This window comes from Kryptolebias marmoratus, linkage group LG20 (genome assembly GCF_001649575.2).
Source record: "Kryptolebias marmoratus isolate JLee-2015 linkage group LG20, ASM164957v2, whole genome shotgun sequence".
NCBI lineage: Eukaryota > Metazoa > Chordata > Actinopteri > Cyprinodontiformes > Rivulidae > Kryptolebias > Kryptolebias marmoratus.
Window position 1 is genome coordinate 12,686,329 of NC_051449.1, and position 16,653 is coordinate 12,702,981.

Genomic DNA, 16,653 nt, shown 5'->3' on the forward strand with positions numbered 1-16,653 from the left:
GGAGGAGGCCCAGAGGAAGACCCAGGACACGCTGGAGGGACTATGTTTCTCGGCTGGCCTGGGAACGCCTTGGGATTCCCCCGGAGGAGCTGGCCCAAGTGGCTGGGGAGAGGGAAGTCTGGGTCTCCCTGCTTAGGCTGCTGCCCCCGCAACTCGACCCCAGATAAGCGGAAGACAATGGATGGATGGATGGATGGATAGCCATGCCATTTAAATCAATATAATTACCAATTTTTCAGCATACTCAATGCAGTTCTGATAAGGTTCCATCTGTACATTTTACATTACATTGCACTGTAACTTTGCTGAGACCCCTCCAAAATTGTTCTCAAGAAATTTTCCTGTTTATTGCCACCCCCTACCTGCGCCCCCACAATAATGAAATGGAATTTCCTCCCTTGAGCTCAATATCTGTAAAATTGCGTTCGCTAAGGTTTGACTTGCTTCACAGCTACTAAAGTTTGCTGGTGTTATCATTACATCGAGTCTCTATACCCAGGACAGGACATTGGATCAGTTTTTAGCTCATCTGAGAGTTTCAAGCTACTATGCTCACTCTTACTACTGGTCAGCCTGTCCTATATTTCTTGGAACCGTGAAAGGAAACTGGGAGCTCATGATAAAACTTACACAGGCGCAATAAAAACATACAAACTCCATTATGAAGGCTCTGCTATAAGTTACACCGATTGTTTGCTTCCTGTGAGCAAATATGCAAAATGGCAAAACAGAGAGTACCTTTAACCACGTAGTAGATATAAAGCTTCAGTGCACTGACCTAAAGTGTTAAAGCAGTAGCTTGAAAAGATGAGCTTCAGCATAAATTATTCAAGACCATACTAGCTTAATTATCCACCTTTCTCCTGTTGTAATTAATTGGAGTATAAAGATAATTTTAACCAAGTCCTTATCAGGGAGCTTCTATTTCTATTTCTGTGTAAAACCATTATCAAAATCTCTATGAAAAGAAAACATATATTTAATCAAATTTAACAAAAGCCTCACACAATAAACCAAAGTAATTTAACAAAAGATTTAGGTCACAGTGAAAACTTTATTGGTTGTTTCAGGTAGCAAATGTACAGATGATAAACGTATTAAACCATCTCTATTACAGTTTTTCATTAGCATGCAGAGCATTTAGCAAGCTTTCATGAATTCTTCATTTACTATAAGAAGTAATGAAGTCTTTCTTGCAATTTGGCCCATCAATAATTAGTAACTCTAACTCAATGGTCTCTGGAAATGGTGGCTATGAGAAATCCTATACCATTAATATTGCATTGAGCTCTTTCAGGCTTATTAACAGGGCTTGGTCCCTAATGAGCCAGTAGTCCTTAGCATTGTCAATATTTTATCTTTATGTACCTTTGGCCATCGAGATGGGACCTCATTTGGTAAGGTTAATGACCCTAAGTATGATGGTCAAGAAGGCAATGGGAAGGTTCTTAGTTATCAGAATGAGTTTTAAAAAAAAAAAGAAAACGTTTTAAAGATTATCTCTGACGAAGCTTTAATTTGAGAGCTTTTATATTAAATATGCTGTAGTATTCAATCTGTTTTTTTGCTAATTCTGAACAACAGATCCAGTTTATGTTCTGTTCTTAAATAAATTACTGCTGTAATTGCAAGGCTCCTTATTTTCCCTCTCATTTGATTCTGGTCAAGAACCATGCCAGAGCCTGTGCTCTGCAACACACAAAAGAAATCTTTTATTTCTTTGCAGCTTTCTAATCAAAACTCTCCTAGTAATTACTGACTGAGGAGAGTCCAGATACTGGCGAAAGAGTCGGGCATTCACGCACTCTTTAATGGCAGCACTTGTTTAGAAGCCTACATCCACCTACACACACCATTAATGGGTTGCACATATCGCAGTCATGAATATGCATTCTTACCTTGGCTGATGGTTTCAATAATATGACCGGAGAATGAAAAGGAGCAACAAATAGTGTCTCTCTGTAATTGGCTGTCATCAAAAGTAATATGCAAATATGAAGCTTTTCTGCCAAATGTATTATATTGAATGGAGAGTTGCTTTATAATATGAGTGAATAAGCCTTGATCAGACAGCAGTCAATTGGATCCGCCTGCTGAACTTACAAAAGCACTTTTTAGCTTTAGTTTCTCTGAACTAGTAGTTTACGTTATGATATAAATTCTGTCCAAAGTTATCGCTGGCTTTTTTAACACCTAAATAATAAAAATAAAAATTAGAAGCCGTTGAAATGAAACTACATTAGATTGAATGCAATGTCAAAAACACATTTAAGGAACCAGTGAAGACAAAAAGCAACCAAAAATTTGAATAACCATGCCCATTAATCATCCATCAAACACACCCAGAAGAAACTTTTCTCATTCTAAGTCAAAGCTCTGTCAGCATACAATGATGGAAAACAATAAAGATGTTATCCTCCACACAGAGCCCCTGACAGCTATAGAGCTGTCATTATATGATCATAAAGTCATTTCCATGCCTAACTTGAAAGCATATTATTATCATTAAACAGCAACAGTAAAATGTCAATCAATGCCATACCATTATTGCCTCCCATTTTATTGCCAGAGATACCCACAAGCTTTTTTTTCCTGTCTGTTTTCTATCATGATCTTATAATCACCACAGTGGGGGGCATTGCACTGCATATAAATCTTAAACAAATTGTTTTCTTAAACTTAATTGCTTGGATTTCCTGAGGGCAATAAGTGACACGTGACAGACAACAATGAGATGTGATTTGTGTCTTTTTAAACTCATTTTGAAAAAAGTGCAGTTTCACGACTCTTTAAAATTGAATTGCAGCTATTCATATAGGAAAATCTCACAAACAAATCACATCCTAATATTTGACAAGAACCATTGCTGTTTAAAAATGCAACAGAGCTAAGAAGCACACAAATGTAGGAAATCCAGTCTTGCAGCTAAATGATGTTTGCAATCTGATATGGGGATTTTGGAGCCATAAAGAACAGTGACTGACCAGGGCTCAGTGCAGTCAATTTTATAGTCAAACAAAAGAAATAAACCAACAAAACAATTGCATCAGTAACTGTTGCTAGACAGACAATCAAAGCATATTTATAGCCTTTTTGAGTGTCACAGTGGGTTACAATCAGCAGAAGCTGGAAACATGGAGCTCTCAGGGTGTAAGGCAACATAACGATAGCATTGCTTTCAATAGCTGTTAAACTGCAAAGCTCAGTTATTAGGAAGACGATGTGTTGTGTTTACGGCCACTGCAAAACAATAGATGACACTGTATCCTCACTTTTGCTTGTCGGAACTTGCAAACATCTCCAGCAGCTACGAAAGTCTCACACTGTTGTTACCGTCAGAATGTGTTCAACCAATTTATATTCGACAGGTCAGCTGCCACCACAGTTGGGGGAAATGAATGCAGCTACAAAACAGGGGGTCTCCATTATAATATGTTACAATTACAGAATGGCTTCAGAGTAAACAGAAGTGAACTTTAAATCCAAACAAAAGCTTCAACTTTTCTTTTAGAAAACAAAACTATAATACACACACTTGTATTTTAATATGCTAGAAATTGATGATTGTAGGACACAAATGTGAAAGCTTACCACAAACACACTGTATATGTGATGACTTGCCCAGCCCCACTGTTTATCATTTAAACCCTGTCTGCATGTGGTCTGAAGCCACAACACTCCCTTTATCTAAGTTCTTCAACATAATGTGAAACTGTGTTTTAAACTGAAAGGGATTGTGTTTTCTGAAGAGAACAAAGTCTTGTAAAACTGCTTCTTTTTTATTTGTTAAATTAAACATGATGAAAACAACTTTATGTGCCGATGTTTTACAGTGCCAGAGACATCAAAGTGAGAAAGGGCAGTTAAACCTAAAGAGAGCTTTATGACAAGCTAAAATAGGAAACTTGCATTGGCAAAACCTCGTCATTGCATCAGTAATGTTCCCTTAGTCTGTATGTTTATGTACTTGATTAATGTAAGATGCCATTTTGACTTTATATGCCGTTATAGTGTATTTTAGGAAACTACCAGCTGCTTTGACTCTCACAAAGTTCTGGCTTTATCATCCTATCTGAAACTCCATTAAATATTTGTGTCCATTATGTTCCTGATCAAAATGAGAAGCATATGAGACTGGTGTTTTTGTTGCAAATGAGGTAGTGATGTTTCATGCAAAGGCAAATTTGCTGAACAATTACGCTACAGAATGTCAGACCAGTTGAAAGGACTAGAATTTGGTATAAAACTGCATATATTCAAATTTGCAGTCGATGTATTTGCAAAAAATTCAACTACTTTACTTACAGCTTGACAACCAAAACACCAACTGTACTACACACTGACTTGTGACATAATGTGATATGGTGGAGTAGATAACTACAGGTTTTACAAGCACTTCCTACAATTTGCCTTTGAAATATGTTCACTTTTGTCATAAAATACCCAGAATTTTTACAAAATATTCTTTATATACTTCGTGATAAACACAACCCCATATTAACTCGGAAAGCTTGTTGTTTGTTTCTTTGGGATCAAAACATTGTTAAGCTCTATTTTTCTCATCTTAATGATTATCAATTTGACCTGGCAATTGGATAAAACAAGCTTACAAAGTGTTTGTTAAAAAATTGCCACTTTAAAGACAAGCAATATCAAAATAACAGTTATTGAATAAAACAGTATGCACTCTAAAAACCATGCTTACTAATGTGCTAAAGGTAGTAGCATGGCTGTCACTAAAACTGCAAAAAGTTTTATTCTCCCAGGTTAATGGATCATAAACTCTTTTAGTTTTTTCTGTTCTGTGAAGTTTTTAGTCTAAAGCAACTCACATGCAGGATGCTGATAGGAAGAGGTTTGGCAAGTAAAATGCCTTTTAATAAAGACTAAGTAAAGTTGTTTGTAGTCTGAGCAGTTTGAAGTAGGGGAAGTTGTTTCAGTAGTACTGCATGCATTCATAATTACAATTAAGACCCACACTGTGCACTGGCACATTGCTGACTATATGAGCTTACTGCACGACTGTGTGGAAGACCTTGACTTGGACTTCAGAGAGTATAAAGCTGCCCGTGGTGCATTCCTTATCTGCATATTGGTGGGTCTGCATTTTTCCTGCTTTCCTCCATAAAAGTATAGAAGCCGGCTAATTAGACTACCTGGGTCAAAGGTCGCAGAGCTGGAGGAGAGAAAGATTCCCCAGGGAAGGGCACGTTCATGTGGCTCCCTGTTTTCCATCAAAACTGCCAGTTGTGCAGAACACCATGTGGACAGCTGTGCATAAGACCTGTGAGAACAAAGATTGTATTTTTCTTCAATTTGTTGAGGTGTTGGGGCAGTTTGTGGGTTTTAGACACTCAAACTGGGTGAGGGGGCGGGGGGATTTGTGATGTTATCCTGGTTATAAAAGTATGACAGGAACAAAGTGAGAGCTGAGGAATATTTGCACTAAATGCCTTATCCAAACTGTTTTCATAGCACTAAAAGATAATAAAGCAAGCAAATGTGAATGTAAAATGTTCCAGCACATGATAATATATTACCCTATTAATGGCTAGTTTGCTGTAGCCCCATTGCTTGCCTTTAATACCACAGCTAAGTGCTCATCCTGTAGAGGTGATGTTCCTCTCTTCTCTTTTCCTCTCATCTCTCTCATTCCTCTGTTCTCTATGTCCAGCCTGTGTTTATGCATTGAGGCAGAGAGCACCAGTCACCATCATTTCAATGAGAGGCGGAAACATCATCAGCCCAGTTCCATCACTGTATTCCCACAAAAATTAGGAGGCGAAGTGGGGGATGCGCTGTGTTTCCATGACAACCATATCAAATTGGTATAAGAGAGACCGGTCGAGCTTTGTCAAAACTTTGAGTTATAGGGTTTTTTTTTTTCCTTGTGGCCATTCTGTTATGCAAATCCTTCAGCCACAGCAGCAGCCGTGTTGGGGAGGTGAGCGAGGAAGGAATAAAATTGTAATAAGGCAGCTGTGAGGGGATACCAATCTGCAGGGAAAGCTACTTTATGCAGAAATCCAATTTAAAAGATTGGCTTAGTGACTGAGTCATTGAAGGTAAACCCAATGGTAATTATAGGTATATCAAAGGTGAAAGTATGCAAAACACTCCTGTACACAACTCTGTCACTCTCATTTGTTGTCTCTCCAGTTCCTCATCACCACTGAGATGGGAGCAGGCTGCATGGCATGAAATATAAGCAGAACTATTAATTGTTTGCCTTTATAGCGTAAAAGTACCTGACACCCATGAACACTCTTCATTCTGCGTCATGCTAAACTTAGAATAATAACAGTATTTTAATACGTATGCACCTGCCAATCAAAATAATCCAACTTCAGCAAAAAAAAAAAAAAAAAAAAGAGAGAAAATGGCATGTTTTGCCTTTTGACTGTGTTGGCATTCGACCTTTGAAAACAGATCTGCTTTTTCAAATCTCTCTCATTTATTAACTGCAGATCAGGCGGAAATGATAATGGCAAGGGTATGCCAACTCTCACACCTCCTGCTGGACGGACACCAACTGACTAAGGGAGAAGATGATTGTGAGTGGGAAGTGACAAAAACAGTCAAGTCTTCACAGCCAAAGAAACCAATTTATCAGACAATAGCAAAGCAATACCAAGAAAGCAAGATATTTTGGAGACTATGACATATAATCCATGGTTTGACATTATGGAATGACATTTCAGAAGTAGCTTCCCCGCTCTCCTATTTGTTCTGCCCTCTGAGACGCGCAGGAACGGTAATTTGTTAGATTGTAGATAGAGGACTAATAAATAGCTGCGCTGGCAGCTCACAAGTCATTTATCCTGACCTTTTATATCAGGCAAAATCAATTTTCCGTTAATATGCCACTAATAAGGAAAAAAAAACATTTGATTTGTTTGGCTCTCAAACTGCATTGATGCTTTTTTGTAGCATTATGACCACACGCCCTAACATTGTATTTACTAGTGCAAATGGATGTTAATGTGACAGCTATGATAACACCGATACGAGCACAAAAAGCAATAAGGAAGCTGTAGAGTGAGAACATCTCTACATGCGTTCTGCAAGGAAACAATCTGATGTTGCTAGACAACAAGCTGACAGATTTCATCACACACATTTGCACACATTTTTAAGTTTAAGGAAGTGCTAAAAGCCGCTAAATTCAAAAAATGTGTACAAAGAACAAAACTTTCAAACTAAGAAAGGATTTTGACAAGACATTTATTGAAACTAAAACATAATCAAATGAACAGCTGAAGACAAAACTTTTCAAATTTGACCAAATATGCAATCACTCTGATATCATCACATGACAAACAGCTTAAACATGTTAAGTAACTTATCACTGTAAACCAAAGGAATAAACTTTCAAAGACCTTCAAGCCTCAGGAAACATAACTGAACACCAGTTTAAAAGATATTTTACAAAGTCTGAAATTCTAAGGCAGTGAGAAACTAAAGTGTTTTGCATGATTCTGTGCATGCAACAACACTGTGATCATCTACTATGTTCAACAGAGACCAACTTAAAAATGCTTTACAATCCAATTAAGCTGTGACATATTATGCAAATAGTGTAAATGTGAATCAATGAGTAACTGATGAGTAACAACGTTTCGTTTCAAGACAATCTAGTAAATATTCAGTGGTTTAAATAAAAACATTTCATCAGTCTACCTGCCAAATATTGTATCCATGTGTTGAGTCCTTATCTTCTCCATAGGAAACAAACAGACAAACAAAAAATATCACAAGAATCCTAGAGGACTGGGAGCTGCATTATGAATTATTTTACTCACCAAAACATACCTGAAAACATGGCCTTAGAGATTAAAAATGCCAACTTCACTTCTAGCACAACCTTGTGCTGTCAGTGCCCCCTGTTTTGTTTTTACCTTTCTCACTTACCTCCACTTCCAATTTATATGTAAATTTCTCCTCTTTAAACATTGCTATATGCATGTCTGTCCTTTAGTGGTGTGGCAGAGAACCAAAAACTTACAATAAATAGCTCGGGCCATCACATGGAAAGCATCCGTATGAGCAGCTACAATTCAGTACTTATACAGCAACCTTGTGAAAACAGCTAATATTACAGAGATGTATTTGCATTTTCCACCATCTGTGATAGTTTATGACTAGAAATATTGCACTGTAAATTTAGCAAAAGCAAAACTTAAAACAAAACATTAAAAAAATGCAATAACTCTTAGACAAGCATGTATGTACCACTGTACATCTTCCTCAGCTTTTCCTGAATTGGCAGTATAAGGCCAAAAAAAAAAAAAAAAAATCAGCTGGCTGTAATGTTAAATTATTATGTTCCATCTGTTTAGGCACCAGAAAAAGAAAACATGTCAATGAAATACTAAATTTCTTCTACTACTCTGTTTTTCATAACTCATTAATTCCAGACTACATTTAACACATAAACATTTTTTTTAATATAAACCTCCAACCTTTTTAAATATAAAAACACACTAGTTTGGCTATTCTGTAAATCATATAACTGTTTTATGGACTATTCTACCTTAATGATCTTTTATTAATGCATTCATTGAATATTTATCAGCGTTAAATAATCACTTATTGGTGTTTTTAATAGATTAGGGAACTATTGTGAAATTAACATGAATCTTTTTCATAAGAAAATCTTAAAATTGGTGTAACAGTAATGTTCCTGATTTCCATTCCATGTCTTTAAAATATTTGCTTGTTTGCTTTGTTTTGTGTTTAATACTTTGAACAGAAAGGAAAAAGATGTATTTAAAAACGGCATTAGATAAAAAAGACATGCTAAATGTGGGTACTTCAAAATAGGAAATTTAACATCTTACAGGCATTACTTGATGCCCTACAGTAAGGCCAATGACCAATGTTTCCTAGAGATTTCGTTAAAATTTACAGTCAGGATGAAACACGGTTAAACTCTAATGTCAGACAACACATGTTGTAGAGATCACATAAGACAAAAGTGTTGCTATATGTTCATGAGACATTTGTAGTTGAGTGTTTCAAAGTGTTGGCAGTCTACATTGTAAGATCACCTTGAAAACAAAACTATCCCACTATCTAATATAGTACTGCAGCACAGACCTCATTTGCACTTGTACAATGTTTGAGTAATTGGCTGAAGAGCAGGGACTGCTGTGGTCTGGACGCTCCGCGGAGCGTTAAACGATGTAGATTGCTGTGGTGGCGTCGAGCTTCTATAATATGTTTCCTGTGCCTCAGCTGCTTTGCGGGATTAGTTTTATGCTTTCACTACTTTGCCATTTTTATGACAGAAGGCAAGCTCCCACAGACTCCAGTGTTAAGCTACTGTAGGGTCTGAAATAATTTTTTTTCTCAAACCCATGTATTGAACCGCCCTGTGATTCTTTGAATGTCTCAGTAAAATAGACAGATGTGCAGAAGCATTGTGTATCTGTGAGGTGCTACATGAAAAGATACTGCCTGCTTATTTAATATGAATGTCATTCGTTCCTTTATCTTCCACTTTTCTAGTATTCTGATTTTTTTTTTTGTTAAGGACATTCTGACAATTTTTCTGCCAAATAACTCTTTGGGAATCACCTTGGTGCAAAAATACCATTTTTTGCCTGTCACACTGTTTGATCTTTTGCATGAAATAAAATGAAGAAAAAAATTATCTCTCCATAGCATGCTTCTAGTGACAGACTGCCTAAAGATATGTATTTAATCTGGGCATTTGCTCAGTTATGGCTTTACAATAGATCCCTTTATGTTTTAATAATTTATAGGCAAATACTAAGTTACTTACCAGCCATCAAACAAAAATCTTTGAAAATAAAAAATATAAAAAGTGCCCTCTAAATGAGTAAAGAAGCCACTTAATTCCCAAATAAAACAAATTAAAGAGCCTCAGAAATTTCAGAAAATTGTTACTCAAGACCACTTCAAAAAGCTTTAAGATCTTGCATCTTGGTAATGAAACAAAAGGAAATGGTGAGAGGCTTAAAGTGTTTGCACAGAATTGTAAATACATTTGCAAAAGCATGACAATCTCCTGCGTGCCCACCAATATAGTTCATGTAGGTTTCAGTTCATGAAAACATCCTCAAACGCCTGTACTTTAGTACAAAAAGATATCCTCAGCATCATTTCATCCCCATTCGCCACCATGTTAGTATTCTTTCTTAGAGGCAGAAAATGGGGTTGTGCGACTCAGAGACGAGAACTGAAAGAGGATTTAGCAGGAGAGAAATGCATGCATGTGTGAAAAAGCGATAGAGTGATGATGCAGCAAGGACTAAGGATGAAAAAGATGAGAAACCAGAGGGAGGTGCAGATGGATTCAGAGTAAGAGCACAGAGATGAGACAGACCATTGGAGCAAGGTAGGTGCGTGGGACAGAACCACTGTGAGCAGGTCAAACTTATTTACCTCTCTGTGCCATCAGGGAGGGCTGTTTGGGCGAGGATAGCAGGGGGGAAGCTTTCCAATTCCAAATCCTATATTCACTTTAAAAATCAACAAGTGAGACAAACAGAAACACAAGAAACAGAAATGTAAGAAAGTCTGTCTTTTGCAAAAATGATACTCTAACAGAACCAAAGATTTTCAATCAAGAATAAATGTGTAACATTACTTGATTGTTCAGCTGAATATGTTCTATTGTCATCATTTTTTACCATCACATTCATAGCTATTCTATAACTAAAGTATTTTAGCTGCAGAAATCATAGTAGTTTTTATTATTATTATTATTGTTGCAGGTCTTTTCAATAACTACACGTATTCAATCATGTGTTAGCATCTTTGTGGTAATATGAACTTGAACAGGTGGATTTCTTAAAAGCATTTAAGTTAAACAAATGCTGCTCAGCACATTACATTTACTTTGCATCAGGCTGGCAGACTATTATTATTTTTTTTATAAAGGCCTTGAATTGCCACATTTTCTGTAATGTGTAGGTGTATAGTGCCCATTTCTTGCCCCAAGTCATCACGGAACAAAACATGAGTGTCTATTCTTGATTGCTACTCATTATCATACACTTAAAGTCTGAATAAAGGATAGAAATAAAAAAAAGAATTAATGCTGGAGGAGGTCTCTGCCTTTAAAAAGCTACTTATGTAAAAATCTAGCCTTTGGAGTGTTTTGACATGTCACTCAAGTGGCTGGGTCTTTTCCTTCCAGCTTCTGTAATACTCTCTAAAATATCTTTTCATACTGTTACTACACACTGAGCAGCTGACTAAATAGGATCTCAACACAGATGGAGCCAAACACACACAAAAAGTATGATTTGCTGGTGCTGTGAGTGATTGTAGTGTAGTAAATGACACTAAATCACTCAGTTTTGGCTCTAATACTTTAAGTTTGAAATTCAGTCATAGGATGGTTTTAAAATAACAACAATTTCCATAACTTCACAAATAAATAAAGGTGCATACACACCCACTTCCACATGCTAATTGCCTAATAAGTAGGTACAAATAGTGATTTTTTAATGTAAGATCCATCAAAAAGTGGAAGCTGAAAAATAACTTGTACTGACATTTTTGACAAAATTGACAGTTTTTGCATTACAAAAATGACTGTCCTCAATTATTAGTCTGCAAATTATAAATATGTCTAAATCTTAAAATAAGTTTGATTACCTAGCACTGCATTGGTGTACACCTTGTATTTTTAATGAAAAAGTAGCCATGTGCAGTTATGATGAACTTGGGGGATGTAATAGACAGAGATGCTACTCTGGATATATTAAATCTTAACAGGTGAATTCTGATGGCGTCTTAATAAACAGACTTTGAATCTTTATAAAATTGAATCCTAATGGAATTGACTACACAGATGGTTAAATAAAACCATCAGGAAAATCTTCCACATAAATGTTAGAAAGCACTTGCTCCTTAATAAAGAGCAAGTGCTTTCTAACAAAGAGCAAATGATTGGCTGAATCATTCGTCCAACTAAGACACAGAACCAATCATAAGAGGGGCTGTCATTAAATATTGTGAAGCCAGACAAGATGGGTTTTAAACTAATTGTGAAGTTGAGTGTTGAAAAAATGATAGGAATTAGCTTAAAAACATACTGGTGAACAGTGGAATTTTTGCAAAACTATTTATAACAATCAGAAAAGGACAAAGATGATGCTTTATGCTAAAACTGTGCACTTTGCTCTTGTTTCACAGGCACTCAGTTGTTTAGTTAGGCTTCCAATTATTAATGTGATGAGATCAGCTAGTCGCACACCACACACACACCCCTTTATGTGAAGGGTGTTTCATAAAGCATTGCATTATTGTTATTAGTGCACGGGCGCTGTGCCCAGCTGCTAGTGCTGGGCTGAGCAACAGTCATTAAATCCAAATTGAGTTGTATTTTCTTTTGATGCTTTGGGAGCTCGTGTAGGGTGGATTCACACAGGCTTGGCAGTACTTGTTTATTTGTTTCATAAACTCAACTTTATTTGCTTCCCTCTCATGAATGTGTGCATTCATCAGCAGGACACTTTAATAAACCTGATGCAAGATGCTAAATTGCTAACTTATTAGCATGCTATTGACTATTAAGCTCATTAGTTGAAAGTAATTTCTAAAGTAATAGGGTCAAACAAAAGTGCAGCTGCAAAATTCAGCCCAGTAATAGTTGGAGAACAATCAAGATGGCACTGAAAATAAACGAACTACAAACACAATCACCTGTGTACTACATTTTTCACATCTTAACAGGCTTTAATATGGAGACAATTAAATGGGTGCTGCAGCACATATTCTTATTTCTGACCTCCTTCTCCTCCTCCAAGTTGGTCAGGTTCACCCTCTAACACCTGCTGTGGACTTTGAAAGAGTCTCCAGACTGAGGCTGAGATAACTGGTGAATCTGAAGCCACCACAGGCTCTGACACATAGACAAACAGCAAACAGCTGCTATAAAAATATATGAATGCCTTTATTCTACCATATTCCTTAAAAACCTTTGTCTTGACACAGTATGCAAAACAATTTTTTTAAACATTTGGCATTACAGCTTCACATAAATCCTTGCAAAATCAAAATGTCAAAATGTTGGTGTGCATCAAAAATCAAAAGTTTGTTGGACTGTGTTTGCAAAATGAATGAAATGGCAAGAAACAGAATTTGAACTGTAAACTGTTAAGACAAATTAACATTGTCATGGTGATAATAATGGTTTTGCAGTATTTAAATTCATTATCTGGCTGAAGTGTCAATAAAATAAGCTTTCTGTTTAACATGTGCAGGTTGGTTGATTCAGTTCTTTCTGGATTTCAGTTTTTCACATATTCTACTATTTGTGCTGTGTCAACCTTTCTGCAGGCTGTGGTGTTGTGGTTCTCTTAGAGAACAATTAGATGTTTTAGTCCAAAAACAGATTTGCAGTGCTTCAAGCAACATACATGTCTCCGTCTCAGTACAATAGTGATTCTAATCTCATCTTTTCTTTTCATGAAAGACAAAATCCATATTTTTTTCTGCATGGAGACAAATTTTGAAGTTCGCCTTCTCCTGACTGCACAGCAGGGACCTGCATGCTGTAACATGCATGCCCCTTTTCAGCACTCCACAGAAACAAAAAGGAGAGTGACTTTGCTCTCTGCTAGGAGCATCACCACACTACAGTGTTTTGCTGCTACATTCAGGTTCAAATTACTGCTTGCTTAACCTTTAAAACTGTGCACTCCTTATTTTTCATTTTGATGGGTTTTACAAGTTTGTGTGATTTAATCCCACGCAATGTTTTTCGTTTTTTAGATGCAAACAGAACGAGGCAACACATCTTCTGTTATCAGTTCAGTAAAAAAAAAATCTAGCAAAGCAGTTAACTGCATTGCTACCCTGCCCCTCGTGCTTTGATCCTCTTTTGGCATTCTCTCTGCTTCAGCCCTGTTTTCGTTGGTGTGCATTAACTAACAAAACTGAGCAAAGAACGGATAGATATCTCCCTGAGAATGGCAAGATCCCTACCTAGGGACTTCAAAGCATGCTTTGAAGTTGGGCAGGAGACAGCAGCATCTGAAGAAGAGAGGAGACGCTCCACTGTGATACTATGCTGCTTTATTAACTCTTGACTGCTGTGCACTCCACTTAGTTACTGAATGACGTGTGACTTGTGAGCAGTGTTCTTTGCAAACTGATCATTTTCCTTGATGAATTTGATTTTGTACCAAGGTCTGCTTCTACGCTGCATTTCAGCACAAATCTCAAGATATTTCAAGGTTGAGGAATCAAAGGAATTAACAAAATAAAAGGATTAGGAGTAGCAGTGACAACTATTTTCTCTAGTCACACATTTTTTATTAAAAAGTTAAAGCAGAAATCCATTCATCCATCCATTTTCTTTTACCTGCTTTTCCTTTTTAGGTCACAGGGGAGCTGGTGTCTATCTCCAGCAGTCAGTGTGTGAGAGGTGGGGGACACCTTAGACAGGTCGCAGGGACACAGACACAAACAACCATTCACACTCTCACCTAGGGACAATTTGGAGTTAACAGATAACTTGACGTGCATGGTTTTGGTTTGTGGGAGGAGGGTGGAGTACCTGGAGAAAACCCACTCATGCACAGGGAGAACATGTAAACTCCACTTAGAAAGGCTGGGAGGCAAATCTGTGACCTTCTCACTGTGAGGCGACAGCTGTGCCACTGTTCCACTGTTAAAGCAGAAATATTTTACAAATTTATTTAAAGTTCCTTTTTTTTACCATGCAAAAGATTCTTTGTGATATTTACTATTTAGGTGAACATTGGTTATTTCCTCTGCAGGACTGGCAGTGAAGTGAAACAAATCAGATCATTTTTAATCCATAAACAGAATTTCTCCATGGCAGTCTTTGACTGGCCACACTGTGGGTTGAATGACCATCAGAAAAGCTGAGGAAACAAAATAAGACCCAACAATTGTTGAGTAAGTAACTGGAGCACATTTCTAAATGGACAAGGGAATTAATGTATCTGCTTTTGACCCAATAAAAGTTGGAACAGGCTTCATCCAAGACAGATTAGGGACATGAGAAGTGCAAAAAATAACATGCAAATACTACAAATGTATTTCCTGTGATAAACCTGTTTGTTTCAACCTAGCATGATGGGGTTTTGTTTGTTTCACAGGAATGAACAAGAACACTGGGACCAATAAATCCTGCAGGTCCCTCAAGCCCAGAGAATTAGTAAAGATTGCTCTCCTTTGTTCTCAGCCCTATTACTACTCAGACCAAAGAGACATGGCTGCCTCAGCCTAGGTGTTGATGAACCATGTCCTCCCAATTAGTCCAGCACCAAAAAGCAATCTGCTTTCAATTGTTATCTGAAGAAAATGAAGCCTGAATGACAAGACAAAACAAAAAGAAAGAACTAGAGGGAGGTGCCAGTAAGAGTTGGACTACTAAACAGAAAGCCATCCTTGAGATGTGTTGCTACACAGAACGGTTACATTGATTGGAGACGGGGGTTCATGCAACATGCTACCATATACCATACTATGTGTAGTCCCATGACTAATCTGTAAACTACATACACTCACAAACAATGTTACAATGTTTATTTTTTTTGACAAAAACTATGCATCTTACAGATATGGGTGCTTGTAGTGGCATTTAAAATATCATGAAACTATGTATTGTGATATGCCTCTGCTTATTCAGGGTTTTATGCAGAGGCAGTAGTTAAAACCCTTTCTCATTATGGACAAATGGTAATAAACAATAATAAATAACATCTGGCTTTTGTCTTAAATGCATTGTCTAATTTATGTGCTGGTCAAAAAGTTCTGCAGCAATAATAGATTTTTACTAACTCAAGCACTAGCAGTGATGGAGATGTGACACAAAGGTGCATGTTAATGTCATTATTATTATTTATTAAGGAGTCATTGACATCTTGGACTCTTTGTTAGCAACAAACTTACTGCTTTGCAGCTCAAGCAGCACACAGACATAAAACAAAAATACTGTCACCAGCCACCAGGCTACTTTCTATCTAAACCCATCGCTCAGATTAGGGCTCATTATTAAGGAAATCACGATATTCTGTTTGAAGCAGTTTATTGATTCAAGTGTAAAGAAAATATACACTATTGTCTGAACCTGTCTAAGCATACTGTGGTATGTAACACATTTTAAAGAAATATTGTAATGTGAGAAACAGCAAAAACAGACATTACAAGAAAATACTAAGACAATGGAATGCCCTCATGCTGCACTGTTTGTATAACACACATCATTTTTTACTGTCCTGTTAAATTCAGTTTTCTCTTCTCTTTTGCACATGTAAATAGTTTGTGTTAGAAGATAAAAGTGAGTATTATATTTTGTAATGGGCGATAGGCCAGAAGTAAACCACCCAGTAAACTAGCATAACTGGGTTCTTCTACTGTGAATCCAAACTGCTATCAAACATGAATAATTTGGTTTGTCTTGCCGAAATAAGCTTGAATCTGAGGAAGTTCATCATCCTAGTTTCACATTTTCGAAACTGTTAATCTAGAGGTTCAACACTCTTATTTTTTACATATATTTACCCCTTAACATCAGTAAAATTATGTATTTTATATAACAGTACAGAAAGATACATACTCAGAGATAGTGGTTCATCTACCTTTGACTTTGTAGCTTCACGTTTGTCAGTTTTACATCTTTGTATTCCATATACACAGTCT

At 36.8% G+C, this 16,653-nt stretch overlaps 1 long non-coding RNA gene across 2 annotated transcripts in view; it reads right to left on the reverse strand.

Moving 5' to 3' along the window:
* LOC119618041 overlaps positions 1-16,653 on the reverse strand; it is a 105,937-nt gene that overhangs the window by 7,941 nt on the left and 81,343 nt on the right. For both annotated transcript variants that reach the window (XR_005234562.1, XR_005234563.1), the window contains one exon: positions 10,411-10,487. This is a non-coding gene — a long non-coding RNA (uncharacterized LOC119618041). The remainder of the gene's footprint in view (positions 1-10,410; positions 10,488-16,653) is intronic.